The sequence below is a fragment of the Aethalodelphis obliquidens genome, unplaced genomic scaffold, assembly GCF_003676395.1.
Source record: "Aethalodelphis obliquidens isolate GAN/ISIS:26980383/991018 unplaced genomic scaffold, ASM367639v1 scaffold59, whole genome shotgun sequence".
Classification (NCBI taxonomy): Eukaryota; Metazoa; Chordata; class Mammalia; order Artiodactyla; family Delphinidae; genus Aethalodelphis; species Aethalodelphis obliquidens.
Window position 1 is genome coordinate 3,673,943 of NW_020838003.1, and position 18,625 is coordinate 3,692,567.

The 18,625-nt window shown below is 39.5% G+C and overlaps 1 long non-coding RNA gene across 4 annotated transcripts in view; it reads right to left on the reverse strand.

Annotated features, from left to right (window-relative positions):
* Window positions 1-18,625, reverse strand: part of LOC113609905 (uncharacterized) — a 192,534-nt gene that overhangs the window by 130,519 nt on the left and 43,390 nt on the right. For 2 of the 4 annotated variants that reach the window (XR_003428863.1, XR_003428861.1), the window contains exons 2-3: window positions 11,246-11,428; window positions 10,604-10,653 (exon numbers count right to left, since the gene is read on the reverse strand). This is a non-coding gene — a long non-coding RNA (uncharacterized LOC113609905). The remainder of the gene's footprint in view (window positions 1-10,603; window positions 10,654-11,245; window positions 11,429-18,625) is intronic. The other 2 variants (XR_003428862.1, XR_003428864.1) reach the window with 1 other exon arrangement.

Genomic DNA, 18,625 nt, shown 5'->3' on the forward strand with positions numbered 1-18,625 from the left:
AACTCTGGGGTTCCAAGTGGGTTCCTATACTGCCAAGCTCTTTTCCTAAGTGGTTGTACTATTTTGCATTCCCACCATCAGTGGATAAGAGTTCTGGTTGCCCCACATCCTTGCCAACACTTGATATGGTCAAACTTTAATTTTGCCATTCTAGTGGCTAAGTATATAGTAGTATCACTTTGTGGTTTCAGTCTGCATCTCCATAATAACTAATGATGCTGAGCATGTTTTCATGTGGTTACTAGTCATCCGGATATTTTCTTTGGTTAAGTGTTTGTTCAAATCTTTTCCCTATTTTTACTAAGTCATTTGTCATACTATTATTCAGTTTTAGGAGTAATTTATGTATTCTAGATACAAGCCCTTTGTCAGATATATGTTTTACAGATGTTATCTCCCATTCTGTGCCTTGTGTTTTCATATTCATAAGTGTCTCCTTTTGAAGAGCAAATGTTTTCAATTTTAGTGCTGTAAATTTCTCTCTAAGCTGTATCCCACAAAATTTGATATATCATGATGTCATTGAAATCCACTTCAAAATAGTTTCTGAATCCTAAATATCCCATTTGTGGGTCCATTACTCGCCTCCTTCTTAAACTAAAGCCAGAGAAACAATAACTGCAAACATGAGTGATGACAATCAACAGTTTACAAAACATTTCTTCACTTCATTTAAACCTCACAATACCATTAGTTCCATTTCACAGATGAAGAAACTATAATTTAATCAGGAGATTAAATTTGCCCAAGGTTGCCCAAGGTTGAAATATCAGTGAAGACAGATTCAAGCCTTATTCAGGTTATCTGACTCTAAATTCCATTCTCTTGTCATTGTACTCTAACTAGATCTCAAAAGTTCTAAGTTAAAATCTTTTTGCAAGTTACGTGTCTAAGACAGCTTGCATTTTTTAAAATTAATTTTTACTGGAGTATAGTTGATTTACAATGTTGTGTTAGTTTCTCCTGTACAGCAAAGTGAAACAGTTATACATATATATATATCCACTATTTTTTAGATTCTTTTCCCATACAGGTCATTACAGAGTACTGAGTAGAGTTCCCTGTGCTATACAACAGGTCCTTATAAGTTACCTATTTTATTGATTGATTGATTGATTTTTTACCATCTTTATTGGAGTATAATTACTTTACAATGTTGTATTAGTTTCTGCTGTATAACAAAGTGAATCAGCTATATGTATACATATATCCCCATATACCCTCCCTATTGCATCTCCCTCCCACCCTCCCCATCCCACCCCTCTAGGTGGTCACAAACCACCGAGCTGATCTCCCTGTGCTATGCAGCTGCTTCCCACTAGCTATCTATTTTACACTTGGTAGTATACATATGTCAGTGCTACTCTCTCACTTTGTCCCAGCTTACACTTCCTCCTCCCAGTGTCCTCAACTCCATTCTCTATGTCTACCTTTTTATTCCTGCCCTGCAACTAGGTTCATCAGAACCATTTTCTTTTTTAGATTCCATATGTATGTATTAGCATACTGTATTTGTTTTTCTCTTACAGACTTACTTCACTCTGTGTGACAGTATCTAGGTCCATCCACCTCACTACAAATAACTCAGTTTCATTTCCTTTTATGGCTGAGTAATATTCCATTGTACATATGTGCCATATCTTCTTTATCCATTCATCTGTTGATGGACACTTAGGTTGCGTCCATGTCTTGGCTATTGTAAATAGAGCTGCAATGAACATTGTGGTACATGACTCTTTTTGAATTATGATTTTCTCAGGGTATATGCCCAATAGTGGGACTGATGGGTCATACGGTAATTCTATTTTTCATTTTTCAAGGAACCTCCATACTGTTTTCCATAGTGGCTATATCAATTTACATTCCCACCAACGATGCAAGAGGGTCCCCTTTTCTCCACACCCTCTCCAGCATTTATTGTTGTAGATTTTTTGATGATGGCCATTCTGACTGATGCGAGGTGAAACCTCATTGTACTTTTGATTTGCATTTCTCTAATGATTAGAGATGCTGAGCATCCTTTCATTTGTTTGTTGGCAATCTGTATATCTTCTTTGGAGAAATGTCTATTTAGTTATTCCATCCATTTTTGGATTGGGTTGTTTGTTTTCTTGATATTGAGCTGCATGAGCTGCTTGTATATTTTGGAGATTAATCCTTTCTCTGTTGATTCATTTGCAAATATTTTCTCCCATTCTGAGGGTTGCCTTTTCATCTTGTTTATGTTTTCCTTTGCTGTGCAAAAGCTTTTAAGTTTCATTAGGTCCCATTTTTTAATTTTTGTTTTTATTTCCATTTCTCTAGGAGGTGGGTCAAAAAGGATCTTGCTGTGATTTATGCCATAGAATGTTCTGCCTATATTTTCCTCTAAGAGTTTTATAGTACCTGGCCTTATAATTTAGGTCTTTAATTCACTTTGAGTTTATTTTTTGTATGGTGTTAGGGAGTGTTCTAATTTCATTCTTTTACATGTAGCTGTTCAGTTTTCCCAGCACCAGTTATTGAAGAGGCTATCTTTTCTCAATTGTACATTCTTGCCTCCTTTATCAAAGATAAGTGACCATATGTGCATGGGTTTATCTCTGGGCGTTCTATCCTGTTGCATTGATCTATATTTCTGTTCTTGTGCCGGTACCATACTGTCTTGATTACTCTAGCTTTGTAGTACAGTCTGAGGTCTGGGAGCCTGATTCCTCCAGCTCTGTTTTTCTTTCTCAAGATTGCTTTGGCTATTTGGGGTCTTTTGTGTTTTCCATACAAATTGTGAAATTTTTGGTTCTAGTTCTGTGAAAAATGTCATCGGGAGTTTGATAGGGATTGTACTGAATCTGTAGATTTTTGGGGTAGGATAGTCATTTTCACAATGCTGATTCTTCCAATCCAAGAACATGGTATATCTCTCCATCTGTTTATATCATCTTTAATTTCTTTCATCAGTGTCTTATAGTTTTCTGCATACAGGTCTCTTGCCATCAGGGTGATGGCAGCCTTGTAGAATGAGTGTGGGAGTGTTCCTCCCTGTGGAATACTTTGAAAGAGTTTGAGAAGGACAGGTGTTAGCTCTTCTCTAAATGTCTGATAGAATTTACCTGTGAAGCCATCTGGTCCTGGGCTTTTGTTTGTTGGAAGATTTTTAATCACAGTTTCAATTTCAGTGCTTATGATTGGTCTGTATATATTTTCTCTTTCTTCCTGGTTCAGTCTTGGAAGGTTGTGCTTTTCTAAGAATTTGTCCATTTCTTCCAGGTTGTCCATTTCATTGGCATATAGTTGTTTATACTAATCTCTCATGATTCTTTGTATTTCTGCAGTGTCAGTTGTTACTTTTTTTTCATTTCTAATTCTATTTGAGTCGTCTCCCTTTTTTTCTTGATGAGTTTGGCTAATGGTTTATCAATTTTGTTTATCTTCTCAGAGAACGAGCTTTTAGTTTTATTGATCTTTGCTACCGTTTCCTTCATTTCTTTTTCATTTATTTCTGATCTGACCTTTATGATTTCTCTCCTTCTGCTAACTTTGGGGGTTTTTTGTTCTTCTTTCTCAAGTTGCTTTAGGTGTGAGGTTAAGTTGTTTATTTGAGATGTTTCTTGTTTCTTGAGGTAGGATTGTATTGCTATAAATTTCCCTTTTAGAACTGCTGTTGCTGCATCCCATAGATTTTGGGTCGTCGTGTTTTCATTGTCATTTGTTTCTACGGATTTTTTGATTTCCTCTTTGATTTCTTCAGTGATCTCTTGGTTATTTAGTAGCATATTGTTTAGCCTCCATGTCTTTGTATTTTTTGCACATTTTTTCCTGTGATTGTTATCTAGTCTCATAAAATTGTGGTCAGAAAAGATACTTGATATGATTTCAATTTTCTTAAATTTACCAAGGCTTCATTTGTAACCCAAGATATGATCTATCCTGGAGAATGTTCCATGTGCACTTGAGAAGAAGATGTATTCTGTTGTTTTTGAATGGAATGTCCTATAAATATCAATTAAGTCCATCTTGTCTAAATCATTTAAAGCTTGTGTTTCCTTATTTATTTTCATTTTGGATGATCTGTCCATTGGTGAAAGTGGGGTGTTAAAGTCCCCTACTATGATTGTGTTACTGTCGATTTCCCCTTTTATGGCTGTTAGCATTTGCCTATGTATTGAGGTGCTCCTATGTTGGGTGCATAAATATGTACAATTGTTATATCTTCTTCTTGGGCTGATCCCTTGATTATTATGTAGTCTCCTTCTTTGTCTCTTGTAATAGTCTTTATTTTAAAGTCTATTTTACCTGATATGAGAATTTCAACTCCAGCTTTCTTCTGATTTCCATTTGCATGGAATATCTTTTTCCATCCCTTCACTTTCAGTCTGTATGTGTCCCTAGGTCTGAAGTGGGTCTCTTGTAGACAGCATATATATGGGTCTTGTTTTTGTATCCATTCAGCCAGGCTGTGTCTTTTGGTTGGAGCATTTAATCCATTTACGTTTAAGGTAATTATCGATATGTATGTTCCTATTATCATTTTCTTAATTTTTTGGGGTTTGTTATTGTAGGACTTTTCCTTCTCTTGTTTTTCCTACCTAGAGAAGTTCCTTTAGCATTTGTTGTAGAGTGGTTTGGTGGTGCTGAATTCTCTTAACTTTTACTTGTCTGTAAAAGTTTAATTTCTCCATTAATGTGAATGAGGTCGTCGCTGGGTGGAGTAATCTTGGTTGTAGGTTTTTCCCTTTCATCACTTTAAATATATCCTGCCACTCCCTTCTGGCTTGCAGGGTTTCTGCCAAAAGATCAGCTGTTAACCTTATGGGTATTCCCTTGTATGTTATTCATTGCTTTTCCCTTGTTGCTTTTAATATTTTTTCCTTGTATTTAATTTTTGATAGTTTGATTAATATGTGTCTTGGCATGTTTCTCCTTGGATTTATCCTGTATTGGACTCTCTGCACTTCCTGGACTTGATTGACTATTTCCTTTCCCTTATTAGGGAAGTTTTCAACTATAATCTCTTCAAACATTTTCCCGGTCCCTTTCGTTTTCTGTTCTTCTTCTGGGACCCCTATAATTCGAATGTTGGTGTGTTTAATGTTGTCCCAGAGGTCTCTGAGACTGTTCTCAATTTTCTTCATTCTTTTTTCTTTATTCTGGAGTTATTTCCACTATTTTATCTTCCAGGTCACTTATCCGTTCTTCTGCCTCAGTTATCTGGTATTGATTCCTTCTAGAGAATTTTTAATTTCATTTATTGTGTTGTTCATCATTGTTTGTTTGCTCTTTAGTTTTTCTAGGTCCTTGTTAAACATTTCTTGTATTTTCTCCTTTCTATTTCCAACATTTTGGATCATCTTTACTATCATTACTCTGAATTCTTTTTCAGGTAGACTGCCTATTTCCTCTTCATTTGTTTGATCTGGTGGATTTTTACCTTGCTCCTTCATCTGCTGCCTGTTTCTCTGTCTTCTCATTTTGTTTAACTTACTGTGTTTGGGGTCTCCTTTTCACAGGCTGCAGGTTCATAGTTCTTGTTTTTGGTGTCTGCTCCCAGTGGGTAAGGTTGGTTCAGTGAGTTGTGTAGGCTTCCTGGTGGAGGGGACTTGTGCCTGTGTTCTCATGGATGAGTCTGGATCTTGTCTTTCTGGTGGGCAGGACCATATCCCATGGTGTGTTTTGGGGTGTCTGTGAACCTATTATGATTTTAGGCAGCCTCTCTGCTAATGGGTGGGGTTGTGTTCCTGTCTTGCTAGTTGTTTGGCATGGAGGCCCAGCACTGTAGCTTGCTGGTCATTGAGTGGAGCTGGGTCTTAGTGTTGAGATGGAGAGCTCTCGGAGAGCTCTTGCCGATTGATATTACGTGGGGCTGGGATGCCTCTGATGGTCCAATGTCCTGAACTGGGCTCTCCCACCTTAGAGGCTCAGTCAGGCCTGACACCCACCTGGAGCACCAAGACATTGTCAGCCACACGACTCTTTTCTAAGTGTTTTTCGGTAAAACAACTTAGTCCAAATCTTCCATGAAGACATCTGGTCATTTCAGCTCTCTTTCATTGTATTTCCTCTTGTGTGAATTCTCACAGTCCCTGCTAATGTTGGAGGGTCTCCCGCAGAAGCAGGGGGCAGTTGTGGTTCATTGCAGGGACTGACTGCTTGTATTTTAAAAGGAGACTTTCAAGGGTATTCAAAGGATTCTCAGATTTCTAACTGTGGTAATATCAGATAAATAACTACAGAGAACCAGCAATATCTCTGTCCAACCAGACCACTTTGACCTTTGAAATCATCCTCTGATGGATGCTCTGGGTAATGAAGCCAAGTTCAACCACTGCAATCCAGGTGCCTTGCATTTTATCTCTTTCATCAATTTCAATGACGTAGCAAATCGTTCTCTAAATGGCACTTAGAAGACTCCCCTTGGGAACTCCCTGGGGTTCTGGTCCAATCAGTACTAGTTGGAATGCAGAGATTTGGTTTTCTTAGCAAGCATCTTAAGTTAATTCTGATGCAGGATGTTGGTGGATCACCCTTAACTGGTAGGGAGAGGGTGGAGGGTAGGGATCAGGTGAGAGAAGAGGAAGTGGCAGAGGCAGGTGAAGATGGGTATGAAGTGGTTTGTAAACTCTCTTGGGGATTTAAATTTTATCCTAAGAGTAGTGAGGAATAACTGAGCTTTTAAGCAGAGGAGTTACCTAATAGATTTAGACTTTAGGAGGATCAGGAAGGTGGAATGTAGAGAATGGACTAATGGGGTCAAAGACAGGAGTCAGGGAGAGCAGTTGGAGGCTGTTACAGCAATTCAGGCAGGAGGGGCTGGTAGCTTGGACTGCAGTAGTGGTGGTAGGGATGGAAAGGAAGAAGAAAATGAACATATATGAAGAGCCAACACACAATGAAAGGGTTCAATGAAATGAAAAAAAATATTAAAAAGGAGAATGTAAATTGCTAGGAAGGGTCTATAAACAAAAAGTCAGCATAACTCCAGAAATAATGATCTGGGGTCCAGGGGAGAACCCTTCACCCAGAGGACCTCTTGTATTCTGAAGTTTCCTTGACTCTGTCCTTTCAGACTTGTTTATGTTAATAAAGTGAATTTACTGCCTCAGCTCATAAAGGCCACTGCTCAGCCTGAAATCTGTTCAACGACCATGCTAACAACAGTCATATTTTTTAATAAAGACCTTTCACAAGCAGTTTTATGATTCTGTCTCATGAAAGTCCTTCCCAACCTGCCCCATATCCATTATGTTGCACCTTCTTTATGGGCTCAGGTGCTCTGTCCTTCATTATAGCATCATCACTCAGTCTGCTATAAGGCTCAGGAATGAACTTGGTCCTGAGTCCAACATGAAATATATTCAGAGAAACCTTGGCATGGATAGCCACATTTTAGGCTGTTCTGTGAACAGCCTCTCATGAGTAATGTAAATCAGATTTGTGGATTTATATACATACACTATATTTATACTGTCCAACAATGTTTTAAGTCATATCATATGCCATCTCCCTGAAGCTGGTACAAAAGGTTAACGGGCTCAAATCCCACTGAGGTTGCCTCCCAATTAAGTCAACTATATTTTTAACCCACATGTGGCTTTATTTTTCCAGGCAATCACAGTCTGATAAAGTGATAATTATTTTCTTTGTAACCAGTTAAAGGAGGAAAATTTCCAGGGAAATAAAGAGATGGTACCTACCAGGAAAGCCTATAAAAGAAAAGGTGGGGGGAATCACTAAACTTACTAAATAAAGTAGAAGACAGCAAAGAGCCTCTGAAACAAGAGTTCTCAACCTTGACCTCTCAGTAGAGTCACCAAGAGCTCTTATAGGCTAAAGAGCCCCACCCATGCCAATTAATGCATATCTCCACCATGGGGGCCCAGGCAAATGGATGCTTTAAAAACTCTACAAGTACAGTATTTCCAATGTGCAGCACAGAGAACCACTGCTGTAGGAAACATAAGAGGGTTGATATGGACTTTTCAGCATCCAAGAATCCATAACTGACATGCTGTGGGACAAAGATTAATCCAAGAAAATTGTGTCTTCTTTCCCATACTAAAATATCTAACTTTCCTGTAAGCTAAACATTTAAGAAAAAAATCAATGAATGAAAAATCCTTTTTTAAAACTTTTGTGTTTCAGAAAGGAATATAGCTTCATTGGTTTTTTAAAATATTTTTTAAAACATAAATCAGTTTTAGAAATGAGTATAGATTTGCTGCTTTTTCTCATCCTTTAAAAACATGAATCAGATGATGTCACACCCCTAAAGGACTACTCCTTACATTTGCAAGGCCTGGGCAGAGGGACAAATGGAAGCCACATACTGTTTATTTAAATGCTTAAATTGATAGATCAAGCTACTAACTTGTTAAATAAAATTTATTCCATCCTCCTACTTTCACAAATGCTCAACATTGCTAATTATTAGAGAAATGCCAATCAAAACTAAAATGAGGTGTACCTCACACCAGTCAGAATGGCTATCATCAAAAAGTCTACAAATAAATGCTGGAGAGGGTGTGGAGAAAAGGGAACCCACCTACACTGTTGGTGGGAATGTAAGTTGTTGCAACAGCTATGGAGAAGAGTATGGAGGTTCCTTAAAAAACTAAAAATAGAACTACCACATGATTCAGCCATCCCACTCCTGGGCATATATCCAGACAAAACTATAATTCAAAAAGATATGGGGCTTCCCTGGTGGCACAGTGTTAAGAATCTGCCTGCCAATGCAGGGGACACAGGTTTGAGCCCTGGTCCAGGAAGATCCCACATGCCACGAAGCAACTAAGCCTGTGTACCACAACTACTGAGCCTGCGCTCTAGAGCCCGTGAGCCACAACTACTGAAGCCCACGTGCCTAGAGCCTGTGCTCCGCAACAAGAGAAGCCACCGCAGTGAGAAGCCCACGCACTGCAACAAAGAGTAGCCCCCACTCGCCACAACAAGAGAAAGCCTGTGCACAGCAACGAAGACCCACTGCCCCCCAAAATTTTAAAAATTAAAAAAAAAATACATGCACCCCTATGTTCATAGCAGCACTATTCACAATAGCCAAGACATGGAAACAACCTAAATGTCCATCAACAGATGGATGGATAAAGAAGATGGATAAAGGATATTACTCAGTCATGAAAAAGAGTACAGTATTGCCATTTGCAGCAACATGGGTAGACTTAGAGAATATCATACCAAGTGAAGTAAGTCAGAAAGAGAAAGACAAATATTGTATAATATGACTTATGTGTGGAATCTAAAAAAACAATACAAATGAATTCATTTAAAAAACAGAAACAGACTCACAGACATAGAAAACAAACTTAGGTTACCCAAGGAGAAAGGCAGGAGGATAAATTAGGAGTATGGGTTTAACAGATACACACTACTATACATAAAATAAGTAAACAATAAGGATTAACTTTATAGCACAGGGAACTATATATACAATATCTTGTAATAAGCTACAATGAAAAAGGATCTGAAAAAATACATATATATAACTGAATCACTTTGCTGTACACCTGAAACTAACACAGCATTGTAAATCAACTATACGTCATTAAAAAATCCTAAAATCAAAAGATATGTGTACTTTATTATGAGATCAAAAGCTAGCAATATATCTAAAACATCTGAATTTAATTATTATTACATACATCTGAGTACTCTGTTGACGTGCCAGCAATGTCTGCATCAGTAAAAATGTATATAGCTCACAAATTATCTATTTCCAGAGTAAAATTTATTTTTCTTGGCTTCATTCCAGTAAAATCAATAATTATATTACAATCAAGATTCTCACATAATTTGTGTTCTCTTGACAGTAATGTCAAATTAGATCCCCTTTCTCTAGTTATGACATAGTTCTTAGCTTTTTAAAATTAATTTCAACTCAGAGAAACTGTCCCCAGAAAGCAACCAGAATTGTCAAAATTCTTAAACCATAATTTAGAATCAAAAATAAACTTCAAATTTTACATATCATGTTCAAATATCTTACTGGGGTTGCACATCATAATTATTATTATTGCATAGAGATTACAAAACATTTTAATTGTTTTGTATAAATGGTCACCACTTATATCACTATTTTCACCATAAAGCAATACCCGGAACTTGAAGAATCTGTTTCTTGTGTGTGCCTGCGCATATGTGTGTGTGTGTATGTGTGTCATACGTGGTGCCCATTAAAGTGTGGAGTCCAGGACAGGAACCCCTCTTATTTGGTCTAAAGGCAGAACTGCTTCCCTTCTTATAACCCTTCAATGGCTTCCCTTAGAATTAAACCTAACTCCTTGCTAAGGACCACAAGGCCTTATAAAGCCTTCTTATAAGGTCTGCTTTCTGCTGAGCCCGTCACCCTCCCCCTCTTTCCTTGTTCAGTCTCCTCCAACTACAGTGGTCTCTGGCCTGCGCCTCAGACCACAACCTTCTTTCTGCTCAAGAACTTTGTACTTGCTCTTCCTTCAGCCTACCTAGCACAGCTGCCCCCAACTTTATACATGGCTGGTTTCTTTGGGCCCTTGGGGTTTCAACTTAGGGCAGACAGACAGCATCTATAGTAATTAAAGGGACAGATTCTGGAGCTAAACTCTCTGGGTTCAAATTTGGCTCTACTATTTACCATTTGGGTGGTCCTGGGCCAGTATCCAAATGGCTCCATCTTTCAGTTTCCTGTTTGTAGAGAGGAGACAATCGTACTTTTTCATAGGGTTACTGTGTGGATTGAATGAATTAATATAAATAAAATGCTTAGGCCAGGCTTAGCATAGAAAGCATCGAATAAATCACAGCTTAAGAGAGCAAAATTCACCTCCTCAAAGAGCCTTTCCCTAACCACCCAACCTAAAGAAGCATCCCACCAGCACATCCCTATTTCATTTTTTATGGTATTTATCACTATCTAGAATGGCATTATTTTAATAATTGTTTATTGTCTGTCTCCTTCCTCCAGATTACGAGATTTATGAGAACTGAGCGCTTGTCTGAGACTTCACTGCTGCATCCTCTTGTGCCTTGCACATAGTAGGGCTCAATAAATATTTGTGGAATAAATTAATTTTTTTTAAAGCATGCCAACTGCCACCCGAATCAGAAATTACGTATTTGGGAAGAAAAAACTTACTCTCCTTTTCCAACTAACTTTTCTCAAATTGTGCTCATTTATGATAGGTTAACAGGCATCTATGCAAGGCTGTGGTGAGCTGAAAAGCAGACAGCGAAGGCAACGTGAAGATCATGGTGCTGAAGACGGCTAACCACTCACCAGTAATGAGACGTCTTCTCACAGTCCCAAGACAAGTGGAGCCTTTGCAGTTATCCAATTAATTTAGTCCATGGGAACTTCTCACGTGGGGTGTTTGTTATTAATGAGCAAATTGACCAGTAAATGACCAACCTGTGCCTTGTACAGGTGGAGAGAGTTGGAAAGCATGGAGGGAACTTCTCCCTAAGGAAAAAGCAAGAAGCATTGATTTAATAGATCATCAAAATTTATGAAAGAACACCGATCACACCAGGGCTGCCGTATGAAATTATACCTTCTAAAATAAGAATCTTCTTGTTCCAGCTTTGAATCCATTTGTTTGCTGACTATTGTCTTGCTTTCCCCAAACATATTTCTTTAGCGTGCATGACACTGGCATCAAGCCAGTGATGGTGAGAAAGCAATGAATTCTAGCATAATTTGGGAAATTTTACAGAGAGCTAAGTCTCAAGAGTCTGTGTGACTTGCCCATATGAGGAAGCTGTTGGTTGTCACTGCAGCCCATAGTAACAATCTTCACATCTCTGGCCCCTTGGCCTCCCTGCCCCTCCCACTTTCCTGCAGTTCTCACTTTGCCGGCCCATTCCTATTCTTTAGGCTGGAAAACTGAATTGGATTCCTTCGAGCTCTTGAGGAGAAAAATGAGATAGAAATAAACATTTTAAACAATGATTATTGGTATTGTGTAGAGTGAAGCCAGGTGTCTGAATTAAAACATATCAGAAATGTATTTAATAATGCCAAAAAATAAGTTTTAAAAACAGATCCCAGTTTCTCACTGCTGCAAGGAGGGTGAAAGGTGTAAGAATGACTCAAACAATTCCAAACGGTGCTTTGGTTCCCTGGCCAGTCCACCACAAAGGGTACTATTAATTTATGTAAGCTGAGCGCTTCTCAAATATTCAAACACCAACGTCCTGAAAAATAAAATAATGGAAAACTGCATCTCACTGCAGTCACTCAAAAACAGCTGCAGGGGTTGCTTTTGGATTTGGGATTCTTTTTTTTTTTTTTAATTAATTTATTTTTGGCTTCATTGGGTCCTCATTACCGCGTGGGCTTTCTCTAGTTGTGGCAAGCGGGGGCTACTCTTCGTTGCAGTGCACGGGCTTCTCACTGCAGTGGCTTCTCTTGTTGCAGAGCACGGGCTCTAGGCGCACGGGCTTCAGTAGTTGTGGTGTGTGGGCTCTGTAGTTGTGGCTCACGGGCTCTAGAGCGCAGGTTCAGTAGTTGCGGTGCACGGGTTTAGTTGCTCTGCGGCACGTGCGATCTTCCTGGACCAGGGATTGAACCCGTGTCCCCTGCATTGGCAGGCGGATTCTTGACAACTGCGCCACCAGGGAAGCCCCTGGGATTCTTTTTAAATCTATAGCACAAATTTCCAACAAGGCCCTGTCAATAAGTTCCCTTAGACTATATCCTTTTGGTGGTTTACTGACAATGAAGACCACAAATTTGCTTCATGCTAGAGAAGCTATTACTCCAAATCTTCAAAGAGCAAATGAGAAGAAACACCAGAAATACTGAGATGTGAATTCACTCATATAGTTACTATATAGAAAATTTGCAAATGTACTTGACTGTATTATCAGTAGTGGGAAGACAAGGAAAAGAGAGTGAGTTCAGCTATTTATAGTCTGCGGGCACACCCGCGAAGCAGTAAGGACAATAAAGCTCTGATCGGTGCTGCCTGGCTCCAAAAATGTTTTGAATCCTGGTTTGGTTAAAATTTTTCTTCTTAAGCAAGGTGGGGGGGAAGTTGAGCTGATAACAATTACATCACCCCTATCCAGACACCCCTTCCCTTCTCTGGGTAGGTCCCGATGAAAGAGAAGCTCTGACCCTGATGTAGTAGCCTTTGGAAAATCACATCTGAGGGACAGGGCTGCCCCATAAGGCTAGACAGTCTGCGAGATGCACAAAGGCTCCTAGGCAGCAAGGTGAAATCTGGCCTAAGTGCCACTCACCCATCACGTGTCTAGCTCAAGACTGTATCCAGCCGGACGGGGCACCTTTGTCTACTTTTCTGTCAGAGCGCCTTTTTCTATTTCATTAAAAGGAACCATATGGGAACTTCTACTCTAGTGTAAGTCTAAGTTCCACCTTTACCTTACTTACACCATGAAGGTTTAGGCTTCCCTCTCTCCATGATTTTTATACACGGCTGTAATTAACACTTATCACATTGTATTAGTTTATTTGCATATCTGTCTTCCTGTAAGACTGTGAGATTCACGAAAGTAAAGATATTCCTCTCTTTACTCTCAGTTCTTAGCATAGAACCTAGTACAAACTAATTTGAAAAGTATGCTTGTCATATGAATGTTTGGAAAGATGGATGGATGGATGGATGGATGGAGAGATGAGTGAAATCCAGAAAAGATTTATCAGGAACATGAAAATGGGCTTGGAGTCAGGACAGAGGACTCCACTTCCTGCTCTTTCTCTATCCTTTGACACTACTGGTGAGAGAGCAGAGAATAACAGTCAAAATTGTCAAATGAAGATTTTGTTAATGATAGCATTCCTCACTCAATAAGCCAACACAACTGTGTGCGACTAACACTGTCCTGTAATTTTAGGGGTTGTACTGGGTATTTTCCACTTGCCCCTCCAGATCAAATACCCACACATCTCTATCCCACTTGGTACCCCAGGAGGCTGACCTATATGGACAACATCAAGGGACTTAAAGAACACTTGAGCTAGGGCACTCTGAGGCACGTTATCCCTCTCCCTGGCTTTCCCCCTTCCCCTGCTTCAAAACATATTTTTCCTGAATGCCCTTTAAGTGAGAGAATATAGAAGTAAATATCACCCTTCCCAAAGTTCCCCTGTACATCTGGCGGAGACTTTCACTAATTGTGAATCCTCTAATTCCCTAATAGTAAGCACTCTAATGCTTTGATGGAAAGCAGCTTTAATGAAGCCTTCTCTTCCTTGGAAACCAGCCGCCAGTGCAGAGCATTGAGTACTTGAACGTCAACAGCAGCAAATCCACTCTAAGCACAACAGAACAAACGAATGTCTTTTATTTAACAAATCTGAGTGCCTTTGATCCTTGTGACTTATTATCCTCACTGGAGGCAAGCTGAGGGGTGGGGGGATAGTCTTTTCTTCTAAATCTTGTTCTCTAATCAGTTGCTTCCCTAATTTTTTCAAAAGAAAGCATAAGTGAAAAATATACTATGCATAGTACACAGCAGAACAAATAGTTGAGGCTGTCGGTTGCTATGGACAACCAGCTTGGGGGCTCCATCCCAGTATCATCTGTACTATTAAAGGGGAGCAATATCTTGGCACAGGGCATCCATTTGTGTGGCTCAGTGAAGACACCAGTGCTGGAAATAGACCGTGGCATAGACCATGGCATGTACTGTCTACATCCCTGACACTGACACTGAACAGTGGACCCAGGAGGCTGCCACTGGAACCACAGCCTCCGGGCCTCTGGAAACTGGATGTCATTGTGGCCACCACTGCTGCCATCTCAGAATGGACTGTGTGTGGTTTATTTCATGAAGCTGGGAAAGTATAGCATTATAAATAATATTTTTATTTAATGTTCCAAATTCAAAGCAAAACAACAAGGGATGCAAAGAAGTTTCCCTTTCCCTTTGCACCCCACTGGCCCTCAAACCTTTAGGTAACCACTCTTAAAGTTTATGTATCCTCCCAGATTTTCTTTTTGCAGACATAATGAACACAAATATTTTTATCACTTCCTTTTCTTACACAGATGGTAGAATACTGTCCACACACCATGTGCGTCTATGTGCATTCCTTTGCACCTTACTTTTTTTTGCTTACCAAAATATCCACGTGAGTACACAGTGTCCTCCCATTCTTTTGTACAGTGGCACAAACTTCCACTGTGTGAATGTACCCCTGTTTGTTTTAACCAGTATCTATTGATGTTTATTTGGCTTACTGCCAATTTTTTGCTATTGTAAACAGTACTGCATATGTCATTTCTTATGTATGTAGATATGCCTTTAGAAGAAATTCCCAGAAACAGGATTGCTGGCTCAAAGTACAAGAGCATTTGTAATTTTGATAAATATTGCCAAATTGCCCTCCATAGAGGTTTATCATTTTGCACCCCTACCAGCCTTGCCAACAGAGTACGTTGTCCAATTTTGGACTTTTGCCGTTCTGATAGGTAAAAAATGATATCTTAATGTAGTCTTAAATGTCATTTATCTTATTATGAGGGAGGTTTGTCATCTTCTCATTTGTGTAAGGCCATCTGCATTTCCTAACAAAAACTCCTCTTGCCTCTAGAATTAACTAAAGCTGGTTTCTATTGCTATAGACTGGTACACTGTTTAAAATCCCTTTCTTCAAACCATAATTCAAAAAGAGTCATGTACCACAATGCAGCACTATTTACAATAGCCAGGACATGGAAGCAACCTAAGTATCCACCGACAGATGAATGGATAAAGAAGATGTGGCACATATATACACTGGAATATTACTCAGCCATAAAAAGAAATGAAATTGAATTATTTGTAGTGAGGTGGATGTACCTAGAGTCTGTCATACAGAGTGAAGTAAGTCAGAAAGAGAAAGACAAATACCATATGCTAACACATATATATATACATGGAATCTAAAAAAAAAAAAAAGATGGTTCTAATGAACCTAGGGGCAGGACAGGGATAAAGACGCAGATGTAGATAATGGACTTGAGGACACAGGGAGGGGGAAGGGTAAGCTGGGATGAAGTGAGAGAGTAGCCTTTACATATATACACTACCAAACGTAAAATAGATAGCTAGTGGGAAGCAGCTGTATCACACGGGGAGATCAGCTCGGTGCTTTGTGACCACCTAGAGGGGTGGGATAGGGAGGGTGGGAGGGAGACGCAAGAGGGAGGAGATATGGGGATATATGTACACATATAGCTGATTCACTTTGTTATACAGGAGAAACTAACACAACATCGTAAAGCAATTATACTCCAATAAAGATGTTAAGAAACAACAACAGGGCTTCCCTGGTGGTGCAGTGGTTGAGAGTCCGACTGCTGATGTAGGGGACGCTGGTTCATGCCCCGGTCCGGGAAGATCCCACATGCCGCAGAGCGGCTAGGCCCGTGAGCCATGGCCGCTGAGCCTGTGCGTCCGGAGCCTGTGCTCCGCGATGGGAGAGGCCACAACAGTGAGAGGCCCGCGTACCGCAAAACAACAACAACAGCAACAACAACAAAACTACAATGAGGTATTATCACCTCACACTGGTCAGAATGGCCATCATCAAAAAATAAACACTTTTGATCCAAAAAAAAACCTCTTTCTCCTGGAAGCCACAGTGTTTCCTCACGCATTTGTTTTTATATTTGGTCCTTGAAGGACCAAAGTGGAAGAGCTGGATTTTACCCAAAGTATCCATCCTTCTAGAGATAAAGGAAAAGGAATCAAAAGTGATTGTATGTGTCCTCTACTTCCAGCATGGGCTCCAGCCTCCCAGCCTTTACCAGGTTTTGCTGTTAAGTGCTTGAGTTGGGAATAAGCAATTTGGTAACCTGTTGCTATACCATTTTTTTCAAGTTCTAATTCCACTTCATGGTTCAATAACTACAAAACATCTGTAGATGTTACATTCTTATATCTTCTTCCTCTTTGCTTTCTTCTCTTCCTGCGTTTCTTTTATTTTCTACCTTTTGTTATTCCTGAGGATGTCAATCATTAGACGTTGAGGGGGTGAGTGGAGTTGATCAAACCATCACAATTTTCCTCAATTCTCCTTTACATACATTGTTTCTCCCAAAGGATTTCAAAGGCTTCTACAGTCTTGATATTTAACCTGACACTGGCATGTGGATTCCTCCAAGTCAATGTCTCAACTCGGAGGAAATCAGGAGTATAGGAGGAATCCGTGCTGAAGAGACAGGGCCGGAGGGAATTCTCCCGGCCTCAGAGATCAACCCCAACCAAGCAGATTGAAAAGACCCCAGCAGAGAGCAAGCAATGGACATTACTGAGAGGTTCAAACCAGCAGACAGGATTCAGCACCAGAAAATCTAACCAGGTACAGTATTGTTTATTACAGGGAGGTCCCAGCGAACCCGCCCAGACATGGCAGGGTCCCATCAGAGGACATGGGCTGGGATAAATGTAGGATATGGGAACAAACACCAAGAAAGACCAGGGGGTGCTAATACGGTGTTCAGGGTTGAGTAATGGTGCCACATTATTTATGTAAATAGAAAAGAACTGTTGAATGAGGAGTAAAAGAAAAACGTCCTCCAGCCCAGGACAAATTTATAAAAAGAAAAAGAAATGCCGTCAAGAGCTACATGGAAACCTAAAACTGGACCCACATTTTGATATGATCTTCTGATGAAATGTCATTTTAAACATGGCCTATAAAACAAACTATTAAAATTGTAGTCTTTAAGGTGACGTCAGCAAGAGGGCAGAGTAGGAAGCCCTGGACCCTCCTTTCTCCACAAATACACTGATTCAGCCCCCATCCACAAATTCCCTCCATGAGAAATCCAGAAATTAATTAAAAGGATCCTGTGCCCGGGATGCAGAAATGAAATCAGGACCTCAGAGAGATATTAGCACTCCATGTTCATCACAGCACTATTCACAATATCCAAGAAGTAGAAATGTAAACGTCCTTCGATAGATGAATAGATAGAGAAAATGTGGTATATACACACGAGAGAATATTATTCAACCTTAAAAAAGAAGGACATTGTGCAATATGTAACAACATGGATGTATCTTGAGGACACTGTAATAAGCGAAGTAAGCCAATCTCAGAAAGACAAATACTGCATGATTCCACTCATCTGAGATATTATCTAAAATAGTCAATTCATAGAATCAAAGAGTAGAATGGTGGTTGCCAGGGGCTGAGGATAGGGAGAAATAGAGAGTTACTAATCAACGAGCATAAAGTTCCAGTCAATAAGGTGAATAAGTTCTAGAGATCTGCTGTACAACATTGTACCTATAGTCAAAAATACTATATTGTACACTTAAAAATTAAGAGGGTAGGTCTCATGTTGTGTTCTTACTACAACAAAAATATTTTTAAGAGAATGAATTTAAAAAGCATCATGTTATACACTTCAATTATGTGCTGTTTATCGTATGTCAATTACATGTCAACAAAGCTATTTTTCCAAAAAAAATGAAATATAGAATTGCTGCCTAGAGTCCTATCATTTTTCTGTGATGCACACATACCATTATCACCCATTCTAAATCAAATATTTTCCATAATTAAAAAAATTAGTCTTAAAAAATGACACAATAATTTGGGCAATAGATTACCTCGTTCCATGACAGAGCCTGGATGAGTGAGGCTCAAGACCGAGGTGACAGTCAAGGGTGGTGAGAGGTGGGAATTGGGAGCGTC